This window comes from Scyliorhinus canicula, chromosome 15 (assembly GCF_902713615.1).
Source record: "Scyliorhinus canicula chromosome 15, sScyCan1.1, whole genome shotgun sequence".
Lineage (NCBI taxonomy): Eukaryota > Metazoa > Chordata > Chondrichthyes > Carcharhiniformes > Scyliorhinidae > Scyliorhinus > Scyliorhinus canicula.
In genome coordinates, this window is record NC_052160.1 from 48,648,590 (window position 1) to 48,671,064 (window position 22,475).

The 22,475-nt window shown below is 52.5% G+C and overlaps 2 protein-coding genes across 2 annotated transcripts in view; one reads left to right on the forward strand and one right to left on the reverse strand.

Annotated features, from left to right (window-relative positions):
* mettl4 (methyltransferase like 4) overlaps positions 1 to 22,475 on the reverse strand; it is a 74,231-nt gene that overhangs the window by 12,869 nt on the left and 38,887 nt on the right. The window lies entirely within an intron of this gene.
* Positions 12,186 to 22,475, forward strand: part of mafk (v-maf avian musculoaponeurotic fibrosarcoma oncogene homolog K) — a 30,422-nt gene continuing 20,132 nt past the window's right edge. Inside the window, exon 1 of the mRNA XM_038819970.1 lies at positions 12,186 to 12,271. The gene's annotated coding sequence lies outside the window, so the exon portion shown is untranslated. The remainder of the gene's footprint in view (positions 12,272 to 22,475) is intronic.

Sequence of the window (22,475 nt, forward strand, 5' to 3'; positions counted from 1 at the left end):
ATGTCGTTGGGCGATCCTGCCCCATTGGGAAGAAAAGATGGTGGCGTCCGGAGGTCCTGCGGGGAACAAAATGGCGGCGCCCATTATGGGAGGCGGGACAAGATGGTGGCACCCATGGGCCGCACGTTAGCGGAGCTGGACATGATGGCGGTGCCCATGGGCCACACGTGGACTGAGGGGAAGGAGATGGCGGCGCCCACTGGCCGCACATGTCCCCGGGGGGGGGGGGGAGATAGCAGTGCCCACTAGCCGCACGTGGCCCTGGGAAGTGAAGATGGCGGCGCCCATTGTGCGTTTGGCAGGGGGGGAGGGGGCGATAGCAGCGACTGCATGGGCCTGGCACACTGCGGTGAAGTGGCCCTTTTTGTTACAAGACTTGCAAGTGGCTGCACGGGCCGGGCAGCTTGGCGGGCGTGCTTCTGTTGGCCGCAGAAGTAGCAGCGGGGACTCCCGGCTGCGCGGATTGGCGTGCGGCGCAGGCGTATTGGCTGGGCAGGGCCGCAGCTGTGGGGGTCATTTGCCGCGCGGCGTGAGGGGTAGGCCTGAACATTACGGGAGGCGACCGTCATGGAAAGCGCTAACGTTTTTGTCTCCGCTAGGTCGAGCGTGGTCCCTTCCAGCAGTCGTTGTCGGATGAGGTCCGACCCAATCCCCGTTACGAATGCATCGCGCATGAGGAGATTAGAATGTTCGGTGGCCGTAACAGCCTGACAGTCACAGTCCCGGACAATTAGGGCCCACCAGAAGTCTTCGATGGACTCACTCAACACAGGGAGTTGAGAGCGAGTGGCGAGTACGTGCCTGGCGAAAAGCGTGTTCGCTTTCTGGGCGTAGTTCTCTTTTAGGAGTGCCATGGTTTCCGTGTAAGTCGGCGCGTCCTGGATCAGCGGGAACACGCTTGAACTCAACCTTGAATACAGGACCTGTATCTTCTGAGCCTCCGTCGGTGTGGGGTTCGCTGAGTTGATGTAAGCCTCGAAGCAAGCTAGCCAGTGATTAAAGTCCTTTCTGACGTCGGGCGAGTGCGGATCCAGCTGCAGGCGATCTGGTTTGATTCTGATATCCATCTTGTTGAAAATCTGACTGCAATAAATTGATGCACGATCAATTGCACAAAGACTAAGGTTGGGTACAACTGTGGCTTTATTGCAGTCAGATGCGTGGCCTCCTGCTGCAGCTGGCGAAATGGCAGATCAATGGAGGACACGCATATTTATACAGCTCCGAGTGGGCGGACCCAGCCGGCAGGGGCTACCGGCGAACCTGTAGTACAGGTCCTACCTTACATCCCCGAATACAGGTGTACAGTGGTTCACCACAGTCATCATGACCTCTTGGGCAAGCTACCAGAATAGTTGTAAAAGTGGGAATGTGGCTCAGTGGGTAGCACTTCAGTGTCCGAGTCAAGAAATTGTGGGCTCAAGCCTCATTCCAGTGGCTTGAGCACAAAATCTTGGATGATACTCCCATTGGAGTACTGCACTGTTGGTGGTGCTGTCTGCTGTGTGGGACATTAAACCAAGGTCCCATCTGCTCTCTCAGAGCGTAAAAGATCCCATGACACTATTTTAAAGAACAGCAGGGCTGTTTTCCCTGAGGTCGTGCTCAATACTTATCCTTCAAGAAATATTACCAAAAAACATTGTTGTGGGAACTAGCTCTGCATAAATTGGCATTTTCTACATTACAACAGTGACTAAATGTTATTGGCTGTTGTGGTAGTCACCACTGTTATATTATATTGTATATATGGGTATTACGGTAAGGCTCCTGTACTACAGGTACGGGGGTAGATCCCTGCCTGCTGGCTCCGCCCAGTAGGCAGAGTATAAATGTGTGTGCTCTCCTAACAGCAGCCATTTCGTCAGCTGCTGTAGGAGGCCACACATCTCTGAGTAATAAAGCCTCGATTACATTCTACTCTCGTCTCGTCGTAATTTATAGTGCATCAGAGATGTGTGGACTCTTACAGCAGCTGGCGAAAAAGGACTTCGAACATTGGCTAGCTTGCTTTGAAGCATTTATCGGGTCTGCAACAGACCCAATCCCAGAAGCACAGAAGCTCCAGATTCTGTACACGCGACTGAGCTCCAACGTTTTCCCCCTCGTCCAGGACGCGCCTACCTACGCAGAGGCCATGGCGCTACTGAAGTAGAACTACGCTCAGCAAACCAACAGGATCTACGCCAGGCACATACTGTCCATGCGGCGCCAACTTCCCGGTGAGTCTGTGGAAGATTTCCGGCGTGCTCTGCTCGCCCTGGTGAGAGACTGTGTTTGCCAGGCCATTTCGGCCACTGAACACTCGAACCTGCTAATGAGAGACGCGTTTGTACGGGCACAGAGTCGAACTACATCTGCCAGCGCCTCTTAGAAGGGGCCACGCTTGACTTCACCGCTACCAAGAAATGAGTGCTCTCGCTCACAGACGCCTCACGCAACGTACAGGCTTATGCCCACGACCGCACAGCCCACCCCTCCTGTGCATCGTGGACCCCGCCGGCGGCCACCCCATCGTGGACCCCATCAGCGACCGCCCCCAGCCAACCCCATGCCTGCGCCGCGCGGCAGCCAACCAACCCAGGGGGACCTAAGTGCTATTTCTGTGGACAGACAAAACACTCCCGGCAGCACTGCCCGGCGAGGAGCGCGCTCTGCAAGGCCTGTGGCAAGAAGGGACATTTCGCTGCAGTATGCCAGGCCCGCTCATTCGCCACTATTGTCCTGGCACCCCCCCATGTGTGGCCCGAGGGCGCCGCCATCTTGCCTGCCCCAGGACACGGCGGCCCGTGGGCGTCGACATCTTACCTGCCTCAGGGCCCCTGCCTGTCGGGCACCTCATTGGTCCGCTCATCGCCTGCAACTGCCGACGACCAGCAGCGTCTCGCCTTGGTCACGATCGACCAGTCTCGACCGCACAACCTCGCGACCGCGTCGACAAAGGTGAAGGTCGAAGGGCACAAGATATCCTGCCTTCTCGACTCCGGGAGCACTGAGGGCTTCATCCACCCCGATACGGTAAGGCGCTGCTCCCTCGTGGTACACCCCGCTAACCAAAGAATCTCCCTGGCCTCCGGATCCCACTCCGTGGCGATCCGGGGGTACTGCATCGCCACCCTCACCATCCAGGGCGTAGAGTTCAGCGGCTTCCAGCTCTACATCCTCCCCAACCTCTGCACTGCCTTGCTACTCGGCCTGGACTTCCAGCGCAACCTTCAGAGTCTAATCCTGAAACTTGGCGGGCCCCTACCACCCCTTACTGTTTGCGGCCTCGTGGCCCTTAAGGTCGACCCGCCTTCCCTTTTTGCAAACCTCACCCCGGATTGCAAACCCGTCGCCAACAGGAGCAGACGGTACAGCGCCCAGGACAGGACCTTCATCAGGTCTGAGGTCCAGCGGCTGCTGCGGGAAGGTATCATCGAGGCCAGCAACAGCCCCCTGGAGAGCCCAAGTGGTAGTGGTGAAAACCGGGGAGAAAAACAGGATGGCCGTTGACTACAGCCAGACCATCAACCGGTACACGCAGCTCGACGTGTACCCCCTCCCACGCATTTCTGATATGGTCAATCAGATTGCACAGTACAGGGTCTTCTCGACAGTGGACCTGAAATCTGCCCACCACCAGCTCCCCATCCGTAAGGCGGACCGCCCATACACTGCGTTTGAAGCAGACGGCCGCCTTTACCATGTCCTTAGGGTTCCCTTCGGCGTCACCAACGGGGTCTCGGTCTTCCAACGGGAGATGGACCGAATGGTAAACCGGTACGGGCTGCGGGCCACTTTCCCGTACCTGGACATTTTCACCTTCTGCGGCCATGACCAGCAGGACCACGACGCTAACCTTTCCAAATGTCTCCACACCGCCACACTCCTCAACCTAACTGACAACAAGGAGAAGTGTGTGTTCAGCATAAACCGATTAGCCATCCTTGGCTCAGTGGTTCAGAATGGAGTTCTAGGGCCCGACCCCGACCGCATGCGCCCCCTCATCGAACTCCCCCTCCCCCACTGCCCCAAGGCCCTCAAAAGATGCTTGGGGTTCTTTTCGTACTACGCCCAGTGGGTCCCAAACTATGTGGACAAGGCCCGCCCACTCATTCAATCCACCGCTTTCCCACTGATGGCCGAGGCCCGCCAGGCCTTCAACCGTATCAAGGCCGACATCGCCAAGGCCACGATGCACGAGGTCGACGAGACGCTCCACTTCCAAGTCGAGAGCGATGCATCAGATGTCGATCTGGCCGCCACCCTCAACCAGGCAGGCAGGCCCGTGGCATTCTTTTCCCGCACCCTCCATGCCTCCGAAATTCGGCACTCCTCCGTAGAAAAGGAGGCCAAAGCCATTGTTGAAGTTGAAGCTGAGCGACATTGGAGGCATTACCTGGCCGGCAGGAGATTCACTCCCCTCACTGACCAACGGTCGGTTGCCTTCATGTTTAACAACACACAGCGGGGTAAGCTCAAAAATGATAAAATCTTGAGGTGGAGGATCGGGCTCTTCACCTACAATTACGAGATTTTGTATCGCCCCGGTAAACTCAACGAGCCCCCTGATGCCCTGACCCAAGGTACATGTGCCAGCGCACAAGTGGACCGACTCCGGACCCTGCACGACGATCTCTGTCACCCAGGAGTCACCCACTTTTACCACTTCATTCAGGCCCGCAATCTGCCCTACTCTATCGAAGAAGCCAGGGCTATCACCAAAGACTGCCAGGTCTGTGCGGAGTGTAAACCGCACTTCTACCGGTCAGACCGTGTGTGCCTGGTGAAGGCCACCCACCCCTTTGAACGCCTCAGCGTGGACTTCAAAGGGCCCCTCCCCTTCACCGACCGCAACACGTACTTTCTTAATGTGGTCAACAAGCATTCCCGATTCCCCTTCGCCGTCCCATGGCCCGATATAACGTCTGCCACCGTCATCAAAGCCCTCAACACCACCTTCGCTCTGTTCGATCTCCCCGCCTACGTCCACAGCGACCGGGGATCCTCATTTATGAGCAATGAGCTGCACCAGTACCTGATCAACAGGGGCATTGCCTCGAACAGGACGACCAGCTACAACCCCAGGGGAAACAGGCAGGTGGAGCAGGAGAATGGGACGGTCTGGAGGGCCGTCCAGCTGGCCCTGTGGTCCAGAAATCCCCCGGCCTCCCGCTGGCAGAAGGTCCTCCCGACGCCCTCCACTCCAGTCGGTCGCTCCTGTGCACCGCGACTAACAAAACCCCCCATGAACATTTCTTTGTCTTCCCCAGGAAGTCCACCTCCGGGGTTTCGCTCCCAACGTGGCTGGCAGCTCCAGGACCCGTTCTCCTGCGCAAGCACTTGCGGCTCCACAAGGCGGACCCGTTGGTTGAGAGGGTACAGCTACTCCACGCAAACCCGCAGTACGCCTGCGTAGCCTACCCTGACGGCCGCCAAGACACAGTCTCCCTCAGGGACCTGGCACTAGCTGGGTCCCCACACACCCTCCCTCTGCCCCAGCGCCACCCTCCCTACCCCCGGCACACCGCACCACAGCCCCCGCTCCAGGACAGTCCATCCTCCCCTTGCTCCCACTCGGGGATGAAGAAGATTTCAACACGCTCCCAGAGTCACCGAAGACCAAGCTGACGCCTGAGTCTCCACCAGCACTGCGGCGCTCTCAATGACAGATCAAGGCGCCCGATCGTCTAAATTTGTAACCTTCTCTGTCATTTTAAAACCAATCTGTATTTATATAGTTTTCCACCACCCCGCTGGACTAATTTTTAACAGGGGGTGAATGTGGCAGTCACCACTGTTGTATTATATGTATTGTATATATGGGTATTCCAGTAAGGCCCCTATACCAGAGGTAGGGGGGTAGATCCCTGCCTGCTGGCTCTGCCCAGTAGGCGGAGTATAAATGTGTGTGCTCTCCGAACAGCAGCCATTTTGTCAGCTGCTGCAGGAGGCCACACATCTCTGTGTAATAAAGCCTCGATTACATTCTACTCTCGTCGTAATTGATAGTGCATCACATGGTCAAGGGCTTTGGGACAATCTGACATAATGAAAGGCATTATATAAGTGCAATTTTTAAAAAATTGCCTCAAGGAGAAGAGGAAGAAAATATCTAACAAAAAGCACGTTTACTGTAAACGTAGTCGACATGTAGAGCCTTCAACACCCTCTGCTCAAACCCCCAAACTCATTCTGTTTCATTTCTGCAAGCAGGTTAAATTTTGGATAATAAAATGCACCTGATGGGTTCAGGCCTGCTTGCGACGCATGCCACAGCGAAAATAATCCACTGGAACTTGCTATTGACGCTCGCATGTCAGTTTGGGCCACTCAGACGGGTATATCTCATGAGGAAGCAGCTACTGGGAAAAGGTTCGGCTCAGAAAGGATTTATTACAAGCATAAAAGAACTGTGAAAGCTGGAAATGTGAAATAAAAATGGGAATTCCAGGTTTCTGCATTGCCTTCCGGACTCATTGAATTCAATCATTTCCAATCGTAACCTCTTCACCCATTTTCTTTCTTTGTTGTTATTTTCCGCTCTCTCATTTCCTTCTCTTTGCTTTTGAATGGCAGCTTTCAGTATCCTGCCAATTATATCTCCCTTTATTATCTCATTTTGAATTGCACCATGTTGTGTATCAGAGAATACATTCTTCTGGTGGTGACATGTGATATATAGAGACATCGGGCGAAATTCTCCGACCCCCAGCAGGGTCGGAGAATCGCCTGGGGGCGCCTAAAATCCCGCCCCTGCCGTGGCAGAGATTCTCTGCCACCCGGGAAGTGGCGGGGGCAGGAATCTCGCCACTCCGATCGGAGAGGCCCCTGCGGCGATTCTCCGGCCCGGATGGGCCGAAGTCCCGCCGCTGGGAGGCCGCTCCCGCCGCCGAGGTTTAAACCACCTCTGGAACGGCGGGCTCAGCGGCGCGAGCAGGCCCCCGGGGTCCTGGGGGGGGGGGGGGGGAGGCGATCGAACCCCGGGGGGTGCCCCCACGGTGGCCTGGCCCGCGATCGGGGGCCCCCCCTTAAGAGTCCTGGCCAGTGCCCTGGCTGCTCTATTTTCTTCCGCGGCCGCCACGGCCTCCGCCATGGCGGAAGCAGAAGAGAACCCCACATCGCGCATGCGCCGGCAGTGACGTCAGCGGCCAGCTGCCGCTGACGTCACTGCCGGCGCATGCGCGGACCGGCGAAAGCCTTTCGGCCAGCCCCGCTGCCGGGGGCGCCGGTTTTTTGCGCCGGTCTTCTGGTGGCAACCGCTCCGGCGCGGGGCTGGCCCCCAAAGGTGGGGAGAATTCCCCACCTTTGGGGAGGCGCAACCCCCGAGTGGTTGGCACCACTCCCCTACTCAGGGACCCTCCGTCACGCTGGGCAGGGGAGAATGCCGCCCATCGTCAGTGTTTGCCCGGGCTTCAGTTCTCCAACTTAGATTGTATGAGCAACACCTCTTAATAAAACCTTGTCTTTGTAAGGATCTGGAGCGTGGGCACCTCCATACTTTCTTTTTTCTCTTTGAGGCAACCAAAAGATATAATACACCATAACCTATTTCTTATTTAATCTCTCCTGTACTTCAACCTGTCACAGACCTTCCCATTTGTTCTTCTTTCCTTTCCCCCCGCCCCCACACCCATGTTTCAGTTGCTTAGAACCTATTGTATTTCAAACTTTTCCCAGTTCTGATGAAATGTCACAGACTGGAATCGTGAGCTCTGTTTTTCTCTGAACAGATGCGACCTGTCCTTTATTCTAAATAATTGCCGCCGAGATGTAGTACTGCCACTTTCCTGCTAGTGGTGCTACTGGGCCATTGAAGGTTCTCAGCTCTGCAAGCCGATTGGCAACATACACATACTACATGTGCATATCTTTATAACATAACATTAATGGTGCTTTTTAAAATTCTCCGCTAATGTTTCTCCAATATCCCTTCCTCTATTATGTCAGCTATGGCTCAGTTGATAGCCCCCTTGTCTGTCAGTCAGAGTATTGGGAGTTCAAGTCCATTGAGCACAAAAATCCAGACTGACCTCCCAGTGTAATAACCATGAGAGATTTGGAGATGCTATTTTTTAGAAAAGGTTATGATGCGAAACCCCAATGTCAAAAACCCAATGCCACTATTTTGAAGAAGAGCATGGGACATCTCCCCGGTGTCCTGACCAACAACACTAAAACAGATTATCCAATCATTGTTAGATATCTGTTTTGGGGTGTTTTTGTGCAAATTGCTGCCATGTTTTCTGCGATATATTAGTTACGACACTTCAAAAGTACTCAATTGGCTTTGAAAAATGTCCTCAGTTGTGAAAGCAAGTCTCTCTCGCTTTCCTCCCTGATGGTTATAGTACGTCTCAGCAGTGCAGGGTACCTCGGAGAGACTTTGATAGAGCAAATAAGGAGAAGCTCTTTGAATTGGCGGCAGAGTCAGCAAACAAGCAACGCAGACTTAAGAAAATTGGTAAAATTGCAAAGCAAGATGATTTTTCTTTCTGTCACGTAGTAATTTGTGATGATCTAGAATGCTCAGCTGGAGAGCGGAGTCAATGGAAAGCTTTCAAATGGGAACTGGATAAATACTTGATGCATCAAGGAAGTGCCGGGCTAAAGGAGAAAAGCAGAGGGGAGTGAGGCTGATTGGCTAACTCATTCCAGGAGTCAGTACAGGTACAATGGTCAAATGGCCTCCCCTGTGTTGCATAATTCCGATTCAGCCGAGTGGTTTTCACTCGTGTCACACGTGAGTCTCGATGTGGAGTTTGAGAAACGCATCTAACTGCAATGAGAGAAAGAGAGAAAGAGAGCAAGAGGAATTGCAGCCAAACCTCATCCTGTTTAATTCCAATTTCCGCACACACACTTCCAGAAGGGATTAGTGGAAAGCGACCAAGAGTGAGAAACCGTTCTGACTTTCAGCCCTCTGCAAAACTGGCTCACCAACCACCCCTATCAACAGCCTTCTGGCTAGGACTGACTCACCCAGCTCAAACCTGACACCTTCCTGCTTGCTATGTTTCAACCACTCAGGAAAACTGGACATTACAAATTTGCTGCTTTGTTACTTCAGTTTATTATAGATATAGTGCCATTTCGCTCGACTATATGACGAGCCTCTGACCAGCAGAATAAAATGATGCACAATAACATGGCGATTTCTACGACAGTAAATAGGCCGCCCTTCGTCTAATAAGCTTCAACGAGCCAGTGCTTTAATTCGGCTGAAGGGACGGAGCGACATTTTATTAGCGCCTATCACATCCTCGAAACCTCAAGTGGGGTTACTGGGTTATGGAGATAGGGTGGAGGTATGGGCTTGGATAGGGTGCTCTTTCCAAAAGCCGGTGCAGACTCGATGGGCCGAATGGCCTCCTTCTGCACTGTAAATTCTATGGAATCTATGAAATAATTAGGCCCAATAAGCCCACAATGTAATGATGAATCTCAAAGACCTCACCATATGTCTCTTCCCCAACCCCTGTACCCAGAAACAAATCTGATTGTCAGGTTCCACTCCAGAGGCATGAGCACAAAACCAAGGTTAACACTCCAATGTAGTGCGGAGGGAACTGCACCAGTGGACGTGCTTCATTCAGTTGACACGTTAAACTACGGCTTCAAATGCTTTAAAAAAACAAAATACTGTAGATGCTGAAAATCTGAAATAAAAACAGAAACAAATCTAAAAATAAATTCTAATGAAAGGTCACAGACTTCACACGTTGGGTGCGATCTACCGACCGCGGTCGCACTCGAACAAGAGCATGACGCGGCCGATAGATGCCATGTGAAGCCTCCCGCTGGCTTCCTGGTTGCCAGTAGGCCTTGTGAGATCTACCCAGGTCTTACGAGGCATCGGGATCAGGATCCTGCCCATAATGGGCGGTACCAAGACGCACATACAAACCAACTTCAGCGAGCTCACCTGGGATCTACCAGCCTCGTGGGATCTAATGGCCTCCCCAGAGAAGCCCCAGCTGGACCCCGTTCAGGACTTCTGGAACAGCACCCAGCGGGTCTCCCAGCCATCGTGGGCCTTTGGGTGGTCAGGGATAATGCAGGGTAGCTCACTGGCATTCCCCCTGGAACGTGGACACCTTGGCACTAAAGCCGGCAGGTGTACTATCAGGGTGGCACTGCCAAGGGTAAGGGCCCGAGAGTCTGGATTATCCGTATGTTAATTGAAAATAGATATGAAAAAATGAAATGAAATGAAAAATGAAATGAAAATCGCTTATTGTCACGAGTAGGCTTCAATGAAGTTACTGTGAAAAGCCCCTAGTCGCCACATTCCGGCGCCTGTCCGGGGAGGCTGGTACGGGATATTCAATCAAGATTGAAAATATGTTAAAGATAATTTCTTCCTCACACAAATTGATGCTTACGTGGCCCAAGGGTACTGAAGTAAATTTGATCTATTAATGCATCTTGGATTTATATGTTCATTTTAACTATGTAATTTCACCCGTGGATTGAATTTAAGAGATTATTTTGCAGTTAAAATTCAATATAAACCACATTTCGTTACTCTTCATGTACATAAATGTGTGTTGATATCTTATTTTTGATGATTTATGCAACTCATGCGAAGCTGATCCTGATAAAAAGCTTGATGTAAATGTGAAATCCTGCAATAAATGTTCCTTTATTATGGCCTTTTAGATTTGGTTAAACTCATCATACATTTGACTGTCGCTCAAGCCCCTCCTTTGGCCCCCGCACCTTCTCCGTGATTTTTAAAAATAAATTTTAAGTGCCCAATTCTTTTTTTTCAATTAAGGGGCAATTTAGCGTGGCCAATCTACCTACCCTGCATACTTTTGGGTTGTGGGGATGAGACCCACGCAGACACAGCGAGACTGTGCAAACTACACACGGACAGTGACCTGGAGCCAGGATTGTACCCGGGTCCTCAGCGCCATGAAACAGCAATGGTAACCATTGCGCCGCCATGCCGCCCTGCACCTTCTTATTGTGGTGGGAGTGCCAGGCCCAGTGCAGCTGCTCCTCAGCGACACAGAGCCAAAGGCAGCAAAAGGAGACTCCCACCAAAACCTTTCAGCCTGTCAGCAGCACCACACTTTGGGGCACAAATGGAAATACAGTAGGGGACAAATGTCAAAAATACGGGATAATAAGGGCTGCACGGTGGCACAGTGGTTAGCATTGCTGCCTACGGCGCTGAGGTTTCGGGTTCAATCCTGGCTCTGGGTCACTGTCCGTGTGGAGTCTGCACGTTCTCCCCGTGTCTGTGTGGGTTTTCGTCCCAACAACCCAATAGATGTGCAGGATAGGTGGATTGGCCACGCTAAATTGGCCCTAAACTGGACAAAAATAAAAATAAATAAAATAATTGGCTACTCTAAATTTAAAAAATAAATACGGGATAATCTTATAAAATAAGGGATGGTTGGTCATTCTGCCTATATTACAAAAGTAACTATACTTCAAAAATACTTCCTTGACCAAAAAGCACTTCACAATGTCTTGAGATTGTGAAAGGTGTTTAAATCCAAGCTTTTTTCTCTGGGTGCAATTCTCCGGAAAACTTTGCAAGTGCTGCAGCGAGTGGGAATTGCCCCAATTCCCGGCGCTCGGTTGGCAACACTATTCAACGTTAGTTGGTCCATTGAACCAGGCCTCACGGGCTTCTTGCCGCAAATGAAGCCTGGTGGACGCCAGAGTCCCCTGCCCATTTCTTGAAATCTTTAGCATTCCTCTTCTATGAACTCTTTTTCTTTTAAAGTAATTTCTGACATTTGCTTCTATTAAGGATTCTTTATGCCAGAGGATTCTCTATTCTAACCATCTCCACATGGAAATAATCTATTTTATGCAATTATTTCTAATTTTACATGAAACACAATTTCAATTTATATATAATTCACATATGGTATCCAAATATCATTTACATTCTGCCTTTAATATATAATTTAGATTAAGTATTTTACATATTTTAGATAATAATTTATCTACAATTTATATTTATTTCAAATATAATTAAAAATTTAATTTATATATTATTTGAATTAAGTAATATGTATCTAATTGAGATGAAGAATCGTATATGTATTTTATATTCGGTGCATTATATATAATTGATTTTGAGAAGTTTCAGCTTTTCCCGCCAATTCCAGAGGCCCTGTGACGTTGCCGGAATTTTCATGAATGAAGTCACATGGGCAAACAGGTGACGTCAGCGCTCCCGGAACTGGGCTCCGTGTGTTAGCGTGTGGACAGTGGGGACGGGGAGATAGCGCGTCCCCGGCACTGCCCGCGCTCCCGACAGGTAGGGGCGCGCCGCGCCGGGAATGCGAACCTGCTTATTTATTTATTTATTATGGTGCAATTAATCATTCATGACTCGACATTGAGAGAGAGTGGGCAGAGAGAGAGAGAGAGAGGGTAGAGAGTGTGGGCAGTGGAAGAGGGCAAAGAGAGGGAGAGGGCATGGGAGAGGGCAGAGAGAGGGAGAGGGCAGAGAGAGGGCAGAGAGCAAGAGGGCAGAGAGAGGGCCAGAGCGAGAGAGGAAGAGGGCGGGCACACAGTGAGAGAGAGGGAGAGTGGGCAGAGAGGGAGAGTGGGCAGAGAGAGAGAGAGAGAGGGTAGAGAGTGTGGGCAGTGGAAGAGGGCAAAGAGAGGGAGAGGGCATGGGAGAGGGCAGAGAGAGGGAGAGGGCAGAGAGAGGGCAGAGAGCAAGAGGGCAGAGAGAGGGCCAGAGCGAGAGAGGAAGAGGGCGGGCACACAGTGAGAGAGAGGGAGAGTGGGCAGAGAGGGAGAGTGGGCAGAGAGCGAACGGGAGAGCACGGGCATGGAGCGCAAGAGAGCGCGGGCATAGAGCGCGAGAGAGCGTGGGCATAGAGCACGGGCATAGAGCGCGAGACATAGAGCAGACACAGAGCACAAGAGACAGCACGGGCCAGAGTATAAGAGCGGGCGGGCACAGAGCGCGCGAGACGGCGGGCACAGAGCGCAAGAGACAGCGCGGGCCAGAGTATAAGAGAGAGGGCGGGCACAGAGCGCGCGAGAGAGGGCGGGCACAGAGCGCGCGAGAGAGGGCGGGCACAGAGCGCGCGAGAGAGGGCGGGCACAGAGCGCGCGAGAGAGGGCGGGCACAGAGCGCGCGAGAGAGGGCGGGCACAGAGCGCGCGAGAGAGGGCGGGCACAGAGCCGTGAGAGGGGGCGGGCATGGAATGCGCGAGAGGGGGCAGGCACAGAGCGCGCGAGAGGGGGTGGGCACAGCGGACGAGAGAGGGCGGGCATGGAGCGCACGAGAGAGGGCGGGCATGGAGCGCGCGAGAGACAGGGCGGGCACAGAGCGCGAGAGAGAGCGGGCACAGAGGACGAGAGACAGCGCGGGCCAGTGTATGAGAGAGGGCGGGCACGGAGCGTGCGAGAGAGGGCGGGCACAGAGCATGAGAGAGTGGGCACAGAGCACGGGTACAGAGCGAGAGAGCGGGGCACAGAGCACTGAACAGCACAAGGGAGAGCGCGGGGCAGAGCAAGAGAGAGGGCGTGGGGACATAGTGCGAGAGAGCGAGGGGATAGTCCACTGGAGAGCGCGGACACAGAGCGCACAAGAGAATGTGGGCACAGAGCAAGCAAGAGAGCAGGGGCACAGAGTGCGAGAGAGAGCACAGGCACAGTGCGAGAGAGAGGGTGGGCATAGAGTGCGAGAAGGCGCGGGCACAGAGCGTGAGAGTGAGTGAAAGGGAGAGTGCGAGTGAGAGCGCAGGCGCAGAGCACGAGAAAGAGAGCGTGGGCGCAGAGTGTGAGTGCAGCACATGCGAGAGAGCGCGGGCAGCGTGCAAGAGGGAGAGCGGGCGCAGCGTGCAGGTGAAAATGCATGGACGAAGCTCGTGAGTGAGAGAATGCGTGAAAGAGCATGTGGGCGCAGCACGTGAGATAGAGCATGTGGGCACAGAAGGCGAGAGTGCAGACACAGAAGGCGAGCTCGACAGTGTGCGCAGAGAGAGAGAGTAGGTGGGCAGAGAGAAAGGGAGCGTGAGGGCAGAGGCAGAGAGGGAGCGTGGGCGGAGAGGGCGAGAGAGAAGTGGACAAAGAGTGAGAGAGAAGTGGGTACGGAGAGCGAGAGACTGTGTGGGCAGAGAGAGTGAGAGAGGGCACTGACAGAGAGAAAGAGGTGGGGGCACCGAGAGAGGGAGAGGGAGAGGGAGGGCGGAGAGACCGATGGAGAAGGGGGGCAGAGAGAGAGGGGGGGCAGAGACAGAGAGGTGGCAGTGAGAGAGAGGGGGAGAAGAGACAGAGAGACCGAGGGGGGGCCCAGACGAGAGAGAAAGAGAGACCAGAGCGGGCGGGCACAGAGCGCGCGAGAGAGGGCGGGCACAGAGCACGCGAGAGAGGGCGGGCACAGAGCACGCGAGTGAGGGCGGGCAAAGAGCGCGCGAGAGAGGGCAGGCACAGCGCGCGAGAGGGTGGGCACAGAGCGCCGCGAGAGAGGGCGGGCACAGAGCACAAGAGAGAGAGGGCGGGCACAGAGCACGAGAGAGGGTGGGTGGGCACAGAGCACGCGAATGAGGGCGGGCAAAGAGCGCACGAGAGAGGGCGGGCACAGAGCGCGTGAGAGAGGGCGGGCACAGAGCGCGTGAGAGAGGGCGGGCACAGAGCACGCGAGAGAGGGCAGGCACAGCGCGCAAGAGGGTGGGCACAGAGCGCGTGAGAGAGGGCGGGCACAGAGCGTGCGAGAGAGGGCAGGCACAGCGCGCAAGAGGGTGGGCACAGAGCGCGTGAGAGAGGGTGGGCACAGAGCGCGCGAGCGAGGACAGACACAGAACACGAGAGAGAGGGCGGGCACAGAGCACGAGCGAGGACAGACACAGAACACGAGAGAGAGAGGGCGGGCACAGAGCACAAGAGAGAGAGGGCGGGCACAGAGCACGAGAGAGGGTGGGTGGGCACAGAGCGCGTGAGAGAGGGCGGGCACAGAGCACGCGAGTGAGGGCGGGCACAGAGCACGCGAGAGAGGGCGGGCAAAGAGCGCGCGAGAGAGGGCAGGCACCGCGCGAGAGGGTGGGCACAGAGCATGTGATAGAGGACAGACACAACATGAGAGAGAGGGCGGGCACAGAGCACGAGAGAGAGAGGGCGGGCACAGAGCACGAGAGAGGGTGGGTGGGCACAGAGCGCGCGAGAGAGGGCGGGCACAGAGCACGAGCGAGGACAGACACAGAACACGAGAGAGAGAGGGCGGGCACAGAGCACGAGAGAGGGTGGGTGGGCACAGAGCCGCGAGAGACAGCATGGGCACAGCATGAGAGAGTGCGGGCACAGCGCGAGTGAGAGTGCAAGGGAGAGAACGGGCACAGAGCGTACGAGAGAGCACGGGCACAGACGGTACGAGGGAGCACGGGCACAGAACGTACGAGACAGCATGGGCACAGAGGGTACGAGAGAGTATGGGCACAGAGGGTACGAGAGAGCACGGGCACAGAGCATACGAGAGAGCACGGGCACAGCGTACAAGAGAGCACGGGCACAGAGCGTACGGGAGCGCGGGCACAGAGCAGACGAGAGCGCACGCACATGGCGTGAGAGCACGGGCACATAGCAGGCGAGAGCACGTGCACAGAGCGTGAGAGAGCACGGACAAAGCATAAAAGGGCTTGCGCACAGCATAAAAGAGCACGGGCACAGGGTGCGAGAGAGAGCGGGCACAGCGTGAGGGAGAACACGGGCACAGAGCGCGAGAGAGAGCGTGGAGGCAGAGCAAGAGAGAGGGCGCGGGGACATAGTGCGAGAACGCGAGGACACAGAGCTTGGGGATAGTGCACGCAAGAGAGCGCGGGCACAGAGCACGCAGGAGGCACAGCGCGAGTGAGAGGGTGGGCACATTGTGTGAGGGCATGGTCACAAAGCGTGGGGACAGTCTCTGAGAGAGGTGCGGGCACAGAGTGCGAGAGGGCGCGGGCACAGCGTGAGAGCGAAAGGGAGAGCATTGGATCAGAGCGCGAGTGAGAGCTTGGGCGCATAGCACAAGAAAGAGCGTGGGCGCAAAGCACGAGAAAGAGCGTGGGCGCAAAGCACGAGAAAGAGCGTAGGTGCAGAGCGTGGGAAAGAGAGCATGGGTGCAGCACATGCAAAAAGATCGCGGGCACAGGGCAAGAGGAAGAGCGGGCGCAGCACGCAAGTGAAAATGCATGGGCGCAGCGCGCGAGTGAGAGAATGCAGCCACAACGCGTGAAAGAGCATGTGGGCGTAGCACGTGAGATAGAGCATATGGGCATAGAAGGTGAGAGTGCGGGCACAGAGGGCTAGCGTGAGAGTTTGGGCAGAGAGAAAGCAAGTAGGTGGGCAGAGAGAAAGGGAGCGTGGGGGCAGAGGCAGAGAGGGTGTGGGCAGAGAGGGCGAGAGAAGTGGGTACAGAGAGCGAGAGAATGTGTGGGCAGAGAGAGAGAGGTGGGGGCACCGAGAGAGAGAGAGAGGGGGGGAGGGCCGAAAGACTGAGGGAGAGGGAGGGCAGAGACTGATGGCGAAGGGGTGGCAAAGAGAAAGAATTAGAGGGGGCAGAGAGAGAGGTGGGGGGCACCGAGAGAGAGAGAGGGGGGCAGACAGAGAGTGAGAGAGGGGGGCAGTGAGAGGGGGGGCAGAGTGAGAGAGGGGGGCAGAGTGAGAGAGGGGGCAGAGTGAGAGAGGGGGCAGAGAGAGAGGGGGCAGAGTGAGAGGGGGCAGAGTGAGAGAGAGGGGGCAGAGAGGGAGGGTACAAAGAGCAGGTGAGGGTTCAGGGAGAGCGAGGGCACAGAGGGAGAGGGAGGGCACAGGGAGAGACAGAGAAGGCACAAAGAAAGGAAGAGAGTGAGAGTGGAGGGAGAGGGTGGGCACAGAGAGGGAGAGGGTGGCACAGAGGAGAGCACAGATAGAGAGGGCGAGAGCACTGGGAGGGAGAGGGTGGGAGAAAGTGGGAACTGAGAGACGTACTGGGAGAGGGACCGGGTATTGGTTGAGAAAGTGGGCACTGAAAAACTGCGTTTAAAAATCTGCCCCTCTCGTCTCAGGTTCTTTTGCCAATTATGTCAAATCTGTTCCTTCTGCATAAAACCTATATCCTTGAAGCAGAGAATGTAGAATAAGTCCTGGCTTTCGGATTGATTTGTGCCATTCATGTGTCAGTCACGTTGCAGGAACCAATCACATCCGAGATCTGGAAGGAAGCAAGTTCCAGATCCTCAACTCACCCAGGCCATAATCTGAGAGTTTTAGATTAATGGATTTATATTTTATTTGTCGAACTCATTGCTCTGCAGTTTGCAGCTGACAAAGGTGATGAGTTTCATAATAAAGTCTTGTGTGACATGCACTGTACAGGTGTATGGTAAGCTTTTGATATTTCGTTCTCTGCTATTGGGGATAGATATTTGTGGTCTCGTTCCAGCCCAACATGCTTACAGTATCTGAGTGAGCAGAATCCTTGGTAAACACGGTGACTCATCACTGTGCTCTGGAACTTTCTACTGTCTAAATTCTATCAATGTAGCTGATAAAATGTAAAAGTGTTCCTGCTGTATTGTATATGGGTCTAGAGACAATGCGTAACCTCGTGTGCATATGCATATAACATATATTCAAATCTACATTCTGTGTCAACAGTAAGACTTCTGCTGACTTTGTACAGTTATTAGATTGTAAACACAAGTGACTCATTTCTCAGCTATGCCACTTCAGGAGAAGACTGTGGGTGTGTGGGTTGATGAATTATGTGGTTTGCTGTCTTAATTGCAACAGTATTGCAAATCTGTCAGAAGGATTTCAGTGTATCTTTTTTCAAAATGTATGAAATGGGAGAGCTGTTTTAATGGAAACTGTTAGCCTCTTAGCATTTTACACATTCGAGGACATGTGGCCGTATCTTTTTTTCTAATTTTAGAGTACGCAATTCATTTTTTCCAATTAAGGGGCAATTTAGCGTGGCCAATCCACCTATCTTGCACATTTTTGGGTTGTGGGGGCGAAACCCACACAAACACGGGGAAAAGGTGCAAACTCCACACGGACAGTGACCCACAGCCGGGATTGAACCTGGGACCTGGGCGTTGTGAGGCTGCAGTGCTAACCCACTGCGCCACCGTGCTGCCCTGTGGCCGCATCTTTTTGCCAGTAAGAAGTAAAAAATGTTAGTATCTCTAGATTATGGACCTTGTGTAACGACTGGGATCGTAGTTCAACCACTCTTTATTTTCTTTTTTTTTGTCTGTCAATTTATACCCGGAGTTGTTCTTCTGAAAGACAGTACAAGTTCAAACGGGAGGGGGGGGGGGGGGGGGGTGGGGGGGGGGGGGGGGTACAGAGAGGGGAGTAAGAGGATGTGGAGCTTGTGACCACATGGATGGTTGAAGCGTATCACATGGACACCTTGAAGGGGAAGCTGGCTAAGTGCATGAGGGAATGGAAGGTTCTGCTGACGGGGGGGGGGGGGGGGGGGGGGGGGATGAAGATGAAAATGGCTTGTGTGGAGCAATAACACTAGCATAGACATAGGGCTGAATGGCCTGTTTCTGTGATGTAAGCTTTATGTAATTTGATGAAAGGTGAATGGATAACATTATTACATTATTTTATTATTTTAAAAGTTGAGTGTTGATCCTTAGCTTAGTTCATGACTTAATAGGAAATATTTCTCTGTGCCAATACAGTTCAATACTGTGCATGGCTCTTACTTTATCACCTCCAATTGCACCACTTGGCACACATCAGTTAACTGCATGTAACTGATCCAAGTGTCAAATTATTCAAGAAAGCTCCTCACACAATGAATGATAAGATATGCAATGGGTTGCCTAGGGAAAGCAGAAACCATGGGATTATTAAATAGTTAGATGTTAGAACATTTTTCTGCATGGGGGAGCATCCCCTTTTGAAAATTTCCATTATCTGCCTTCCCAATAATCTGTTGCAATTTGGTGGGACAAACTCTGGCAGGAGCAGTCCACTGTCTGCAATTCTCTCCATGACCTCACCACAGCTTGGGCGGGATTCTCTCACCCTGGGGCCGGGCAGGAGAATCGCGCCCCGACGTGATTTCCCAAGCGGAGAATCGGCGCAATTGGCGCCGGCTTGGTCGGCGCACCACCGGTGGGCCCCCCGCCGATTCTTGGCCCGGGTAGCAAAAAAAACCCGAGTCCCACCGGTGCCATTCTAACCTGCTCTCAGCTGGCCGGAACTCGGCGTGGAAGGGTCCAGGGGTGGCCTGTGGTGGGGGTGGGGGTCTAACCCCGGGGGGGGGGCCTCTGTTGCCTGGCCCACGATCGGTGCTCACCGATTGGCGGGCCGGCCTCTCGTGCTGGGGGCCTCCTTTCTTACGTGCCGACTCCTGTAGCCCTATGTCATGTTGCGTCTTGGCCGGTGCGGAGAAGGGAGTCATTGCGCATTTGCACGTTGGTGCCAGTGCGCATGCGCGGATCCCGCGGTGCCCAGTTGACGCCGAGATCAGCAGCTGGAATGGCGAGGGTCGCTCCAGTGGGGACCAGAATTGCTGATCCTGAGGCCATGATGACGCTGACGGGAAACGCGACGCCGTTTCTGACGGCGTCAACACTTCCCCTTGTCCTTATATTAAAAAAGTATTACAGACAGGAGGGGTTAATTTAAACAGCATTTTTTTCATCTCTCACCACCCATCTGTAAACAGAAAGGTCGTTTTGATTGGTTTCCCTCTTTATAAACAGTGGCATATTTCCCAACCCCTCGGTTTTGGTGCGATTCAATTTTCTATTAATAGCCCCACAAAGGTTAGTTTATTTGAACAACTCAAAATGCAGAAGGAGGGTTGCAACATTGCCCCCTTTGCAGTCATACAGTAAAAGAGGGATAGAGAAAGAAAGATTTACAAAGCAGAGAAAAGAGAACTAGTGGTTTATGTGGGTCCAGAGTCTAGAATCAAAATCCAGTCAGGTATTCCTTCACGGTGGACACTGGGTTGAAAACCAATGCTGGATAATTCACTTTTCCGGTGGTGATGACATCATGAGATAGTATGCTGAGATGAATCAGTCTTGTAGGTGATTGTACAGAACTTTCAGTAATGGCATGTAAATGAGGGACAGGTGTCCAAACATGGGCCAGAGCTCCTTTTCTGTGAGGCTGAGTGAAGGATGGTGAAAAGCAGACTGAGCTTGTAGTTCCACAAGGCAATATTACTTGTTCACAAATTAGAGGTCCAGGTAACATGACCCCCACGTCTGCACCCTGGGTTTGACGAGGGATGTGTATCCCTTGACGATGTCCTCCGCATTGCTAAATATTTCAACCATTAAGGATTGAAGTGAAGGTTGCAGGGCCCTTTGTCCTTGCATACAAGTAGACTCCGGTTGGCCAACCTGGGTTATGAAATGCAGATGGCATTTGCACATTTCTCTTTGAATTTGGTCTGTGCAGCCCACCAGGGGGTCGGTAGTGTCCCTTCAGAGATAACGAGGTGGGAGTTTCCCTGGTCACGATAGGTAGCTCATTTTGTTTGAGGGTCACAGACAGACATAACTTCAGCCATTTAAAAAAAAAAATTTAGAGTACCCAATAATGTTTTTCCAATTAAGGGACAATTTAGCGTGGCCAATCCACCTACATTGCACATCTTTGGGTTGAGGGGGTGAGACCCACGCAGACACGGAGAGATTGTGCAAACTCCACACAGACAGTGACCTGGAGCCGGGATCGAATCTGGGTCCTTGGCGCCGTAAGGCAGCAGTGCTAACCACTGCGCCACCATGCCGCTCCACTTCAGCCATTTTAAAAGCTCTTTGTCTCGTTATTAAAATTTTAGAATTGGCCTCTAGGATATCTATATATTTAATAAAAATATACAGTGTGGTGTCTTAGTCCCCACACAAAAACAAGTTACTGCAAATATTTAAATGTGAAATTAGAACAAAAAATACTCAAAATGGAAATTCTCAGCAGATCAGGCAGCATTCGTGGAGAGCAGTTCTGATGAAAGGTTATAAACCTGGAACGTTAACTCTGTTTCTCATAGTACTTGGGCTTGTTAACACTTTGCTTAATGTTTTCCATCCTACCAAATTGTCCAAATTAATTTCCTGTCCTGCACTAAGCCCTATTCTCTCAACATCCATTGCCCTGATCAGCGTCAGCTCCATGTTCCCCAGACCCTTTATAATCCTCTGCCATGTCTTCAAATCCCTTCAGAATCTCACCATTTCACTTCTGAGTCAATCTCTTTATTGGCTGCTGAAATATTCAGTCCTCCAACAGTGTGTGACATGCTCGGTATTACCACCCCTCCCTTCACCCCGTCATTGATGAACCAGTCTTTTGCTGCCTTCGCCTTAATCTCTGGAACTGCATCTGCCTCTCTGAAAACTTTCTTGAAACTCAACTTTCTAACCAAATGTTTGGTCATCTCATCCACCATGTATGTCCCTTTATCCCTTTTGCATTCCCCTCCCCTTTATATCTTGGGATGTTTTCTATGCTAAAGCTGCTTTGGAAGTGAATATCAACATTTGATAAGGATTAGATTGAAGTTCTCTTGTGTGAACTGTCCTTGTCCTCATCTCTTTAGTAATGGAATGCCTAAGACTAGGGACATTTTCTCCACTGTAAACGTTCCAATGTATCAGAATCTTTGAACTTTGGGGACTTTTTGTAGTTTGGAAGCACCATAAGTGAACAAAGATTGGACCAATACACTTCCTGAAATCCTAATGAAAACATTGCCAATATTTAACCTTGTTACAACACCCTGGGCTAGTGTGCAGTCATTTCCCACCCCCACTTGACCCAGGGTCACAACACAAGTCAATTCTTTGAAAAATACCCAAAATCTTTGGCCTTTGGCTGCCAATAATTATAATTATAGTAAATGTAAACTAATTACTTTTTATTAAGAACAGGAGCTGTAATGAAATATGCAGCAAATACCACTGCTAATTCCTAATTCCCTGCTTTAATTTGTGCCCCCACCCTCTACGCACCAAAGGCAGACAAACACAGAGGGGAAGAAAGGGGGGAAATCATAAGTAAAAGGGAAAAAAAGTTGTTGTTTCAGATGGTTGTTTCCAGCACCTTACTCCTCTTCAAACTCTACTTTCAGTCTGAGGCTTTCCTGTAGATTAATCCAAGCCTCTGTAGTTTCAGATACAGCTCTCACAGCCTTTCTGGAGAGAGAGAGAGAGGAGGCCCTGGTCTTTGTTTGCAGCCTGTAATGGTTTTCCCATAGATTCATTCATTCAGGTTTTCTGCAGCTTCAAAAATAGAGCACTCTCAACCTTTCTGGAGAAAACACAGAGGAGAACGAGAGAGAGTCCTTGTCCCTGTGCCTTGAGGAGTCAAACTGAGCCCCTTGGGACTCGGAAATCATTCCACTGGAACAGGATCCAATCACCACCTGCTACCGGGAAGAGTATGGCCCTTTGGGCCAATTCATTGCCACCCAGCCAATCAATCAAACCGTGTCCAACCCCATCCCTCTCTCTTGTGCCGAAAAGTCTGAAGCTCCAGTTCTACCTAGCAGAGTGTTCTCT